Source organism: Bremia lactucae (assembly GCF_004359215.1).
Source record: "Bremia lactucae strain SF5 chromosome Unknown BlacSF5_NotPlaced_19_SHOA01000004.1_2068294bp, whole genome shotgun sequence".
NCBI lineage: Eukaryota > Oomycota > Peronosporomycetes > Peronosporales > Peronosporaceae > Bremia > Bremia lactucae.
The window spans coordinates 486508-497925 of record NW_027152031.1 but is presented as its reverse complement, the minus strand read 5'-3'; positions in this window follow the sequence as shown (position 1 = coordinate 497925).

Genomic DNA, 11418 nt, shown 5'->3' with positions numbered 1-11418 from the left:
TTCGTCTGCGCCAAAAATGCATTTAGATGCATTGGCGTACGATTTGTTTGTGCGCATGCACTCGAGCACTGCTCGCAAATGGTCTAAATGGATTTCCATATCCGACCAACCCTGCTCCGCACGACTATGGACAAAAATGTCATCGAGTTAGTCTGTGCATAACCTCGATGAGGGCGAAACAGTTGCGTCACCAGACGATTAAATGCTGCCGGTGCGTTGGAAAGCCCTTGTGGCATAACCAGCCACTCCCAAAACATGCCGCTTGGGGGCTAACCGCTGTAAGCGGGATATCACTAGCTCGCGTGAGCAATTGGTAGTAACCATCGACTAAGTCCAATGCACTGTACATTGTACATCCCACCATATCGTTCTGAAGAACATCCTTTTTAAGAATGGGGGTTTGTGCTGGTATAGTGGCAGCATTAAGCTTATAATAAGCATGTACAATGCACCATTTACCATTTGACTTTTTGACACAAAATGTCGGTGTCGAATGAGGAGATTTGCTCTCTCGTACCATTCCAGCCTCGTGCTTAGCACGGAAGAAATCGTCAATGGCGTCACACTGCTCCCTTGGTAAATAAAGGCCATCGTCTTGCGACACAGTATTTGGTTCCCGGAACTAAGTCAATTTCATGACGACACCACCTCTATCCGGAGGTAAAACAGATGGTGGGTTATTACATACCACATCTTGGAATTCCTTAATTAAGTAATAAAAAGGATCCGTAGGATTTTTAAGGATCGATGACCCATTTCGCGCACTAAGTGCAGCTTTGGTGTCATGTAGGACAGCTTCGTCGAGAAGTGACGATGAGTTTAACTCAACCATAGGTCGAATGACCACCATTTCAGATAAGTCACCAACTTTTAAGGCTCGACCGCACTCATCAATAGACATTTCGTCTAGCTCTAAAAGAGCATGTAACGAGGGGATTGCCGCAAGACTAACTTCCCCCTCAATGTTACCGGTTACGCCATTTACAAGGGTATGTACTTGCCCACTCGTATAACTTTGTGAGGGGATACTACACGCTTAGTGTCCACCCTGTCTTGGAGTGGAGACAATACGCCTCTTAGATGCCGAGACATTCGCGTCCCCGGGTTTTCCAGCCTGTATTGGTTCTATACAAGACATGGTGTCTAATTTGACATCCGACAAGGCGTTGGGTAACTCAATTTCCTTATCCAGCGAACGTTCACGTGTCGCTTCACGTGCATTAGGAGGGTTTGACCCACAATGCCCTGGCGAACTGTTAGTAGTGTCACTATTGACACTTAGTATGATGCCACCTCGGCCGACCATACTCGGTGGACTTAGACGTGCCACTCCACGTATCTCAGGGATATTGCACCCTTGATGATTCGGCCTTAGGCCAACAATGCTTTCAGCATTTAGTGAATCGTTATTATAACGAGTGTCACTCGACGGAGTACGTGCCGTTCCACTTATTTCTGCTGAGTCGGGCTCAGAATTAATGTTTTTGACATTAGAGTTTATTAACTCAGACATGTTAATGTCTAAAACACTGACAGACTCATTCAATGATCCGCGCCAATAGCGCTTTTGTTGCCTAGCAAAGGTGGGTTCATACCTCTCCAAAACTTTGCTAGGAACATTGCGCGTGGCACCTAAGGCCTTAGACCTCCCATCGATCCTGGCTCATGGTATTCTAACCAGGCCATACCAAGGATGAGATCATATCTCGAATCCAAATCAAGGACGAGACAGCATTCCATACTATCAAAGTCCAGAAACTTTATACCTAAGTTTAATAGAAATTTGGGAACAGTGATACGAGTCCCAGTCGCTAGCCGAACAGTGATTGTATCACCTGCATGCGCTCTAAGCGCCTCAACGTATTGTTGACTTCCTTCAAGGGAAAGGCGTCGAGCATAATTGCAGACGATCCTGAGTCAATTAAATCGACCGCGGCTTATCAATGCCCTTTACAGTCGCTTAAGCGACTAGCAAGCCAGGCTTGTACTCTCGCCCCGTGCCATTGAGCACCGACCTAATTGAGGCTAGGTTCTGTTTATTCTCACCTCCTTGAAGTTCAATAGAGCCTAGGTCTTCCCCAGTAGGGCGCCCCGCACCTACTGGGTATTGACGTTTTCCCGCACCGTACCAGATCTCAGGTTTAGGTCGGAGTTGGAGCTCTTTCGAGCTTTACGCGAATTTCGAAGGCAGACAGGGCGTAAATGTTTCGTGCTTCCGCACATATAACATCAACGGATGGCCTTATGCTGTATCACAGCTTGAAGAGCCCCTTCTCCTTCCTCAACGAGGCTTAGATCCATCGATCCCGCTCGATTAGACGGAACCCATGTGCTCGAAAATCTTGTTCGTTAGACAGGCGTGCTAACGCGAGCAGACTTAAAGTCAAACTCGGCGCGTAGCGCTATGGCAACTGCCTCTTCGAACGTAGCCGGATGAGAACGGAATAATTCCGTCCGGGCAACGCCCTCATTGAGATCCCCCATAAAGATGGTCACTACAATTGCTTCTTGACCGGGTCTTGATGCATAGATGCAATGAGAGTTCTCAACTCCTGGACAAAGCCCCCTAGGGTTCTTTTACCCTGTCGAGTCGCTAGGAGCCGTACTCGCACGCGAATAGCCTGATCAGGCGGTGCAAACATGCTCGTCATTTACTATTTTAGCGAATCCCATGAGGGAAAGCGTCGTTTATTGACGTTCTGCACGATAGTGCCCACTCCATGGCTCTATTGCCAAGTCTGGAAATGCCATAGCCACCTTTTGCTGTTCTGTCAAGAACAAGGCGGATTCAATGGACATTTCCATCTGCTTAATCCGAAAAGGGAGATTTTTTCCCTCTTTTCCCTCAAATGTTTTCATATTTACAGTTAGAGGGCGAGCCTTCGGCTCTGAGTCAGGTACAGAAATGTACCGGGTTGGCATAGATGTCGCCTAATGGTCCTGTACCTGACCGATCAGGGAGGCTTCGTACCGCATGAAGGCTTCAAGCCTTGCATGCAGGACCTCTGGTCCCTGGGAGATAATAAATTCCACGTGCTCAAGCCCGAATACGGTTTTGAGCTTGTCATAAGCGGCGCGTTGCGCTTCTGACAATTCTGGAACCTCTTCCATTTTCGGAAGAAATTAGTCTTGTAAAGACTCAGGCGTAGATTGACTACGAGTGCTACCAGGTGTAGCGGAGCTACTTTGCTCCTAAAGTCGGAGGAAGACTTTCAGACTCAGAGAGTCACTTAGTTCTATTCAACTAATGGGTTTAACAACTCAGGGGGTCGTACAAGCTATTAAAGCTTAAGGAATGCGGTTCGTAAAACCAAGTGGCAACTCGTGCCCAAGAGGATATACCTTAGAAAGGCTTCTATCTCTTACAGATCAATGCGCAAGCCTTAGAAAGACATTTAACGCTTCAAGATCAAAAGGGGAACTGAACTTTATTTAATTATTTAAATCTAAAAACCTTAACCTAGCTAATTATAATAGATTTTGGCCGCCAGATTTATATCTGGCGGCGACAACATTTATTACCCATAATAAATGGGATTTAAGTAACTAACTATTTTAAAATTAGATAAAAGGGTATTTTACCCAAAAAGTAAATGTACCACAACAACGGTTCTCCAACCGATGTGTGCCCCATTACAAACAGTGTAAGCGAGGTGTCTCGAGACTTCACGTACACAAGAGTACAGAGGAAAACTAGACTAAGTCTTTAAAACAGAGAAAAGTAAAACTGGATTTATATATTTAGTTTCCTACGTAACGATTTTTTTATCTACTACTGAACTTATTATATTAATATCTAACTAAGTGTGGCACCCCCTTGCGCACCGCACAATCGTGTCTAGTAACGATTGGCGAAGTTGATTTAGACATAAATCAACCATTCAATAGAGCTAGTGTCTTATTGCTCCAATAATACCAAATTTTGTATTATTGGAACTATTAAGGTCAATTAAATAAAGGCAATAATTTTATACTCCTTTATTTATTTCCTCTTATAGAAAATAATACTCATGTAACGGTACACCCCGTTACATCACCCCACCCCTTAACCAACAGTCACTAAAGTGACTGATGAGGGTGACGGGAAAGATTATTATGTCTTTCCCTGTAATTTTGCACTGTTGGTTTGATCAAAATACCGAATTTATTTGCATTATTGATTTTGATCAAAATACCGATTTTATTCGCAATATTGATTTTGTCCAAATTCAAGATGTCGACGAATAAGTCTGTGCGCGTGGGTCGTGAGGCGCTAAGCTGGCAGCTGCACGGATCCGTGTAGCTGTCAGTAAGGAAAATGTTCCAGTAAACGCTAATCCATCTACTGTGAGGAATACTTCAACTCCTACTCTCATTGGAGGGGACTGGGGTGTGCCATCTGTCGATGACATGCAGGTGATGGGGACAAGTCACCTGCTACACCAATTGTAGGTGACTGGTCCAAGTCACCGTCATCACCCAACTCAGTGGTAACTGTGAAGGCTGCCGGATCACCTGGGGCCGAGTCCGTTAAAACTTTGGGTTCTAACGTGACTACTAAAGAAGTGATGACGAGGTTGTTTGACTCGTCGGACCTCTTTGGTGGGCAGTCATCGGATGATGACTCCATGGACGATAATCACTCTGGTGACGTTAGTAGTACGTGCGGAGGCGCCCAACGTAAACGTAGGATGCGTACGCATTCTACGAGGCAGATCGATCGTGGACGCATTGCCTTGGCGATGTAGTACACGAAACGGGCCGATATGCCTGGGCAGTAATTTATTACTGCCCAACATTTGTCACTGCATGTTCTGGTAGATTTACCGTAGACAGTAAGAGTAGGTCATTAATATTAATTGAAAATATGTTTGTTCTTCCATTTTGTCAGAGTTCCGTTTCTGTCGGTCCGCCGCATCAGCGATGGAATCCTGTGCTAAACGGAGCACTGTTCTCTAGCCAGCAGGAAATCACCTGCTGATTCGCTTTAACTACTATTTTCAGTGCGACCGGTTTTCACTGCGGAGATATCAATCTCCTCATTCTTGAGAGTGTTATCGTTCTCATTGATAATATTGTTTTTGTTGCTGAATCTTTCAGCATCGTTATCAAAGTCAGTAATAGCATTACTGTTATTACTGAGTTTGTCCACTTCAATGTTAATCAAAACAACGTTGGTATCCTTCGCATCGACACTAGGGCTAATGAGGATGAGTAAGAGCGAGAAGATTCTTTGCTCGAGCGAGTCCCCCTTTAAATAGGAGTTACTCTCAATCAGGGTATGCATACGTGGGTGGCGTTAGCCATCCACGAAAACGGTGTATCCTTTGTAAGAGCATGCACTTAATTGCTGATGGTAAATTCTTCCATCGGCAAGAACTCGCTCCAACTCTTTAAAGAGCGGACGTATCCGCGCAGTATTTCTTCGAGAATACGGCTTGCACGCTCCGTCCAACCATCTGTTTCAAGATGATCAGAAGTTGACATCTTTCCTGTGTTCCAAGTGATTTGAACAATGTTTGCCAAAAATCCGCCGTGAATTTAGGGTCTCGTTCACGGGGTAACCCATGAGGTCGAAATATCGTGTCAACAAAGACACGATCACAGCCTTTGGTAGTGATCGACTCCAGGACAGCAGCAAGATGTACCATCTTGCTAAAACGATCAGCAAAAACAAGAATACCATTGTTCTTGTGGTTGTTGAGGGATGACCGAAGACAAGATCCATAGATACGGACTGTCAACACTCTGCCGGAACAGGCAGAGGTTGTAACGGAGCACGGGATGAAGAACTAGGCTTACCCGTTGACGAGCTTCGCAAGCACGTATGTACTTGCGGACGAACTCATACTGGCGTGGCCAGTAGCATTCGCGACTTATCGTGAGATAAGTCTTCTCATTTCTACGATGACCACTGATTAGTGCATCGTGGCACTCCTACATGATGCGAAAAAGCACTTCATTATGGGCGAGGAGGCTAGCACGAGGTATGTCACCAGCAATGTATGTATGTACAGTACAGTAAACCATTGCGTGTTGTATATCGATCTGTTGAGGATCGATACGATCTCGACAATCTTTTTAAAGATTGTAGTTATGGATTTTAAAGGTGGTTTATCAAATTTTAAGAGCCCTATCTTCTTGATAAGAACTTAAATCTCGTCGAGTAATGTTGACGGGGGCACACTTAGTGTTGCAACCAGTGCCTTACGCTCACTGTTGATTTGCGCAGCCGGCGCAAAATCGGGCAAGCGTGAAAGGGCAACAGCGACGACGTTAAGCTATCCTGATTTATACTCCACGGAGATGTAATAGCCCGCGAAAAGAGACAACCATCTCGCCACTCTTTGCGAGAGGTGTGGACTGTTTACGGCCGTGCTTGAAGACGCATGAATCCGTATATACAACGAACGGTCTATCTCCCAGGAGATAGACCCTAAACTCAGCCAGTGCATATTTTATGGCAAGGAGTTCCTTGTCATGCACTTAATAGTTTCGATCAGCTGGTTGAGGCTGACGTGATTGGTAACAGACGGCGCAGAGCGAGTCGTCTGTGTCATATTGCATTAACACGCTGCCGATTGAAAGATTGCTGGCGTCACAGACCACATGAAATGGTATGTCTTGGTCCGCAATCGCCAGTATTGGCGATTGCATCAAGCTTTGATTGATACCCTCGAAGGAACGCTGACAATCAGCATTCCAACAAAGAAGAAGGATGCACTGTCATTTCGGCATAATTGCGTGAGTACTTGTGCAGGTACGCCGCTAAGACGAGGAAGTTTCTAGGTCTCTTTACATCAAATGGCACAGGCGAGTCGGTGATCGGCTTGATCTGTTCCGGATCCGGGCGTACACTACGATGCATCCAAGAAGTGGTATTTCTCTTGCAGCGAAGGAACACTTCTTGAGATTGCATACAACTTGTGCTTACGCATATGTGTAAGAGCCTTTCGGACGTGGGTACGATGTACTCCAACGTCCGACTTTCCACTCATGGCTCTGCTATGAACGAAGACGTCATAAAATACCTCGGTGCGAAATCTCGCACCGATCTCAACAGATTGGTTACACATCTGTTAAGTGTTGCAGAGGCATTACTTAGTCCCTGTGGCATAACAAGCCACTCCCATAGCATACCGCTTGAGGGTGCCTACTGCTGAGAACGGAATATCTTGTTCACGCATAAGATTTTGATAGAACCTATCCCTCAGATCCATTGACGAAAAGATAGTACGCTTTGACATACGATCAATGATTACGTCTTTTCGTGGTATTGGCGTTTGAGCCGGTACTATAGCAGCATTTCCTTTATAGAATGCATGTCCAATCCGCTATTTTCTTGTTGCCTTACGCACAGAGAAGGTCGGAGAGCTATGTAGGGAAGTTGATTCCATCACATGCTAAGCGATCGGCAAAGAATTTGTCGATCGCAATTCCTTGTCCACGAAGCAATGGCCATTGCTTTATGACAAAGCATTTCGAACCTGGAATTATGTCGATTTCGTGTCGGGTGCCTTTATCCTTAGGCAACTCGCACGGTACTGATTTGGGGGAGACATTCTAAGATCTAATAAATTCTTATATAGGGTTCTTTTAAAACAATCCAGGATTGGGACGTAAGAAGTTCAATCCAAGTCTTCTCACCATGGACACTTTCGTTCATCGATAAGCAACTGAGAACCCGTTCGTTATCAGGAAATACTATTGCCGACAGAATATTGGCCACGTAGTTGTCATCTGACAACTACGCAGATCTGCTTGACTTTGTCACTACGCAGATCACGCAAGAACCGTTTCGGTTCAAGCGTTGGGAGTTGAGTTATGTCCGAAGCTAAATTCAGAGGCGCTATTAGATCATGTGTGTTGGCCGTTTACAATTGATCCATTGTTTACTAAGACTTTTATTGTTACAGTTTCCTCTTCGGAACTTAGTTCCAAAGGTACCTGCGAACCTTAACCCCAGATTTTCGGGAACTTAACCCCACAGAGATTATTTGGAGAGTATCCTCCCCAACTGCCTCGAGCTGTGGTTGCGCTACAACAGCGATATCCTCTACGATCGACTCCCGAGTCGATCTAGGACTTTCGCACTGTCTCTTATAAACGGGCGTTTTAAATTTTCTTGGATGTTGCTTTTCGAGCAAGCATCGTAGTTTCGTTCCACTCGACTTATTCGAGTGGCCGAACTTCGACGCTGCATGTGCTTGTGCACAGCCATCGAAATCTAACTCTACAGTATGTTGGGCATTCATATGAGTATCTAGTGGTGCAGTCATGCTAACGACCGAACCACAAGTGAGGCTATCGCACCCACTCGTAGGAAATCCGCTCGCTTGTGGATGCTCAAAGACGTGCATTAGTTGGCCATCTGATGAATAAGAGACAGGCATCGTCACGGCTTGATGCTGCCAATTTATACATGGCTCGTACTTTCTGAGCCATGGTAATCCAAGGATGACATCAAATTTGTCATCCAAATCTTGTACGATGAAATGATCATCGTACTGTTTACCCTTTAACGTGCATCGGATACCAACTACACGTTTCTTACCCTTTCAGATGGGCCTGTTGCTAGGCGCACTGTCATCCTCATTAGAGGGTTATCGCGCTCAATAAATTTGAGTCTGCGATCTTCTAGCGATTAGCGTCTAATAAAATTATTCGACGCCCCACACTGGGCATAAGCGTGAAGGCCACGCTTGCCCTGCTTCAAATCTAGGAGCTCGGCTCGAGCCCTGAATTTGGCGCATGGTGGCGTGAGTGTTTGCCTGAGCCGGGTCTTTAAGTCGTGAAGCTGAGCTTTAAAGCTCAAGATTTGGCACGTCCGGCTAAGTTGGACATGCCAAATTTCACTTTTGTCGCATCATCATTGATGCGGCGAGCTTCAATAGTGTCGTCTAATTCGACGAACCATTTTTAAGGGAGTCGCTTTCGACTGCCTTAAACTCAAAGATTTCTATCCTTAAGCGGGTCGACGCAAAAGTGTCGGCCCCCTAGCAGCATTTAAAAAAATTGTGCTGTCTCAACAGTTCCAACTGTTGAGAGCCTTTCTGGTGAAGCAAGGCTACTTTTTCTCTGACCCCGTCAAGTTCATGTTGTATGAACTCGGCTATGGCCGCATGTTGTTCATCTGTGTTCAGAGTGAGCATCATGTCACCAATGGCTGTCCCGACTTGCGCACGGCACAATCGTGTCATGTGACGATTGGCCGAGTTACTTTGAACTTAAGTCAACAAATCAAAAGAACTGATTTTTTATTTCGTCAATATTACCAAAATTGGTAATATTGGAACTAATATGTAAAAATAATATAGATATACTTTTGTACTCCTTTATTTACTTCCTCGCGTAGGAAATAGTATTTATGTAACAGGACACCCCGTTACATTTGGCGTATCGTCAAAAGCTCGGATCTCAGTCAGCATGTGTTGGTTGGGCAAACTTTAAGAACCATATCTTACTTAATGCGAAAGTGCAGTTCATCGATCGTTTTCAATTGTGAGATTCTTTCGTGTCGCGATCGATCCTAACGAATAAGTGGACCACTTGGTTCAATTTGTAGTAGAACAGCTATCTAACTACCTTTTGATAGTGCGGCATAATTAATCAAGAGAATTGCTTTATTCGCACCCTTTTCCTCAAATTCGCACCCTTGTTTATTTTGTATTTGCAGCGCGAGGAACATGATAGGGGGCGAATTATAGCGTAATACGTTGTCCTAATGTATGTAGGAGTTAAGACACACTTTCCTGGTGTCTTACCTCGAAGTCTGGTCTGCGCGAAAAAGCGTCAGCCAAGACATTCGACTTACCCGGCTTGAATTCAACTTTGAAATTAAATTCAGAGAAGAATGTAAGCCATCTTGACATTCTGCGGTGAGTTTATTGCAGTCCGCAGTGATGCGTGATTCGTATAAACCACAAATGATTCGGTGCCCAGTAGGTGCACACGAAACTTGACAATAGCATACTTTATTGAAAGTAGCCTTTGTCATGCACAGGGTAATTCAGTTCCGCGGCTTTTAAAAGCCGGGACTGATAAGGGATGACGCAGTCAACGCCGTCGTCAGCCGATTGCAAAATTACTTGCATCGCAGACGGCGCTAAAGGGCTTATCCGCGTTTGGCAATGCCAAGACCGGTGCCTCTACAAGAGATTGCTTCACTGAACGTATTTTGAACAATAAGCGCTTGCAGAGATGCAATCGCTGTCAAAAGTAAGAACACTACGCTCATGAGTGTAGTGCCCCACGTCCAGTACCGAGAGATAGTGAACGTAATAATGGACCGAATGCCAAAAAGAGCAACGGTCGCGGGTCCGACGTTGTTGCGAAATCGCAACAACGAGTCGGACCGTCAAAAAACGGTCGGGATTAGAAGGGCGCACCGCCCTACTAATCTAGCAACCTCAGGAAATTTTGCAAATCTCTTGACAAAAGTTGCTCCAGACACACAATCATTATGTTTCTCTGCACCTGGCGATGAGGTATCCCTCATCACCTTGAAGTTAAAAGTGACAAATAATTTGTCACTTAGAGCCCTAAAGGACTGTAGGGCGTCGAATAACTTTATTCAGCGCCAGTCACTAGAGGGTCGTAGGCTCAAATATGTTGAGCGCGACATCCCTCAAACGAGGATGACGACTGCACAAGATCACAGTGTGATTACCAATCACATTGTGGAGTCAGCTGTCGGCGGCTGTGCTAATGCACAGGCAGCGCCGAAGGTCCACCACTCGAAAAGGTCGACTGGATAGCGCGTAATGAAAGTAAAGGATAGCGTAAGCTATCTTAGGTAGGAAATGCCGCGGGTTCGTCCTGCGGTGTGTCTAGCGACAGGCGCATCGATAACAGAAATGAAGCACGTAGTGAAATTTCACGACACGTTAAAATATTTACAGTACGATGATGATTTCATCGTACTGGATTTGGATGACAAATTTGATGTCTTTCTAGGTTTACCTTGGCTCAAAAATATGAGCTGAAAATCAGCTGCATCATCGATCCGTGAAGATGCCTGCCACTTATTCATCAGATGGCCATCTGATGAACGTCTTGGAGCCTCCACAAGCGTGTGGATGTACTACGAGTGAGTGCAATGACCTTACTTGTGGTACGATCGTTAGTACGACTGCACAATATCACAGTGTGATTACTAATCACATTGCTGAGTTAGCTGCCGGCGGCTGTGCGAATGCACAGGTCCACCGCCGAAGGTCCACCACTCGAATAAGCGAGTGGAATGAGACAAGAATGTACGCCTAGCGAGCGAAATTCAAGGAGTATAACGGTTGCCCCAAAGGGACAACACAATGATCCTAGGTCGAGTAGAGAGTCGACCGTAGAGGACCCGACTGTGATAGCGCAATCACACTCGGAAGACGTTGAGGGAAAAGGTCCCCACGTACTTGAGGAGAAATCTCCTCAAATAGTTGAAGT